The 2378-nt window shown below is 30.1% G+C and overlaps 1 non-coding gene across 1 annotated transcript; it reads left to right on the top strand.

The window, feature by feature from the left end:
• The first annotated feature begins 2005 nt into the window (after positions 1-2005).
• On the top strand, positions 2006-2112 carry LOC141568163 (U6 spliceosomal RNA). The gene has a single exon (XR_012491204.1). It is a non-coding gene; the product is annotated as a U6 spliceosomal RNA (small nuclear RNA).
• Positions 2113-2378: the final 266 nt, after the last annotated feature.

Here is a 2378-nt window from a genome sequence, read left to right as displayed (position 1 = left end):
AAAAGAACAAGACAAACAAATGAGAAACAGAAACTCATAGACACAGACAATAGTTTAGTGGTTGCCAGAGGGTAAGGGGGGGGGGGTGGGGGGTGGGAGATGAGGGTAAGGGGGATTGAATATATGGTGATGGAAGGAGAACTGACTCTGGGTGATGAACACACAATGGGATTTATAGATGATGTAATACAGAATTGTACACCTGGAATCTATGTAATTTTACTAACAATTGTCACCCCAATAAATTTAATTAAAAAAATAAAAATAAAAAAAAAAAAGTGGTACATACATCAATGGAATATTAGCCATAAAAAAGAATAAAATTTTACATTTTTGACAATATGGGTGGACCTAAGGGGTATTATGCTAAGTGAAATAAGTCAGATTGAGAAAGACCAATACCATATGATCTCACTTATATGTGGAATCTAAAGAACAAAATAAACAAACAAACAAATGGAAATAGAGTCATAGATACAGAGAAGAAACTGATGGTTGCCAGAGTGAAGAGGTTTTGGGGAGCTGGGTGAAAAAGGTGAAGAGATTAAGAAATAGAAATTGGTAGTTAGAAAACACTCATAGTAATGGGGATATAAAATACAACATAGGAAATATTGTCAATAATGTTCAACAACTATGTTAAGTTTCAAGGGGCAATCTAGACTAATCAGGGGGATCACTGCATAAATTATATAAATGTCTGAGTATTATGCTGTACACTTGAAACTAATATAAAATAATGTTGAATGTCAAGTGTAACTAAAAAAAAGTAAATAGGAAAAAGAAAGTCTCGGTAAGGTAATTAGCCAAAATAAAATAAAATAAAGTAAAATAAAATAATATAAAAGGCATCCATACTGGAAAAGAAGAAGTAAAACTATTTTCATTTCAGATTACATAGTCTTATATGTAGAAAATCCTAAGTGAATTCCCCCAAATAAATCTATAGAACTGAAAGGTCAATATACAAGTATTATTTATCATTCTATATATTAGCAATGAACATACCAAAAATGAAATTAAGAAAAAAATTCCATTCACAATAGGTTCAAAAAAATACTTAGGATTAAAGAAAGTACAATATTTATACTCTGAAAAATACAAGATATTGAACAAAAATTTAAAAAGATGTAAATAAGTGGAAAGATATCCCACATTCATGGATCTGAAAATATAATGTTATTAAGATGACAATACTTCCCAAATTGATCCAAGATTCAGTATAATCCCTTTCAAAATCCCAGCTGTCATTTTTGCTAAAATTGATAACTTAATCCTAAAATTCATATAAAATTTCAAGGAACCCAGAATAGGCAATTCAATCAGGAAAAAGAAAGCAAGGAAGTTGTAGGACTCATACTTTCCTATTTCAAAACTTACTACAAGGCTAATTAAGACAATGTGGTATTGGCATAAGTATGGACATATATAGATCAATAGTATAGAATTGAGAGTCCAGAAACAAACACTGACTGTTAAAGTTAATTGATTTTTGACAATGATTTCAAGAAATTTCAGTGGAGAAAGAGTAATCTTTTCAACCTATGATGTTGGGTCAACTGTATATCAATATACAAGAAAGAAAAAAAGAAGAAGTTGCATGTCTTTTTCACCTCATACACAAAAACTAACTCAAATGGATCGTATACTTAAAAATAAGAGCTAAAATTATAAAATGCTTAGATGAAAACACAGGAGTAAATCTTCATGACTTTCGGTTAAGCAAAAGTTTTTAGCTATGAAACAAAAAAGTACAAGAAACAAAAGAAAAAAATAGATAAATTGGATGACATCAAAATTAAAAACTTTTGTGTTTCAAAGGACATCATCAAGAAAATGAAAAGACTATCCACAGAATGGGAGAAAAAAATTTCAAATCATGTATCTGATGAGGTATTTGTATCTAGAATATAGAAAGAACTATTACTAATCCATAATATTAAACAAATAACCCAATTAAAATATGTGGAAAGGACCACATTTTAATTTACAATATATAAAAATGGTGCTCACTTCAGCAGCACACATACTAAAATTGGAACGATACAGAGAAGATTAGCATGGCCCCTGCGCAAGGATGACACACAAATTCATGAAGCGTTCCATATTAAAAAAAAAAAAAAAAGACATTTCTCCAAAGACATGCAAATGACCAACAAGCACATAAAAACATGCTCAACATCACTAACTATTAGGGAAAAATTAGGTTCAAATCAAAATACAATGAGATACCACTTCATTCACACTAAGATGTCTATAATTAAAACAAAGAAATGGCCAAACAAAAGAAAACAAAACAAAACAGAGAAAAGCAAGTGTTGATAAGAATGTGAAGAAATTGGAATTCTCATACATCACTGGTGAAAACGTAAAATGGT

Source organism: Rhinolophus sinicus, linkage group LG01 (genome assembly GCF_036562045.2).
Source record: "Rhinolophus sinicus isolate RSC01 linkage group LG01, ASM3656204v1, whole genome shotgun sequence".
Lineage (NCBI taxonomy): Eukaryota > Metazoa > Chordata > Mammalia > Chiroptera > Rhinolophidae > Rhinolophus > Rhinolophus sinicus.
The sequence above is the reverse complement of the archived record's forward strand: the minus strand, read 5'-3'. Positions and strand labels throughout refer to the sequence as shown.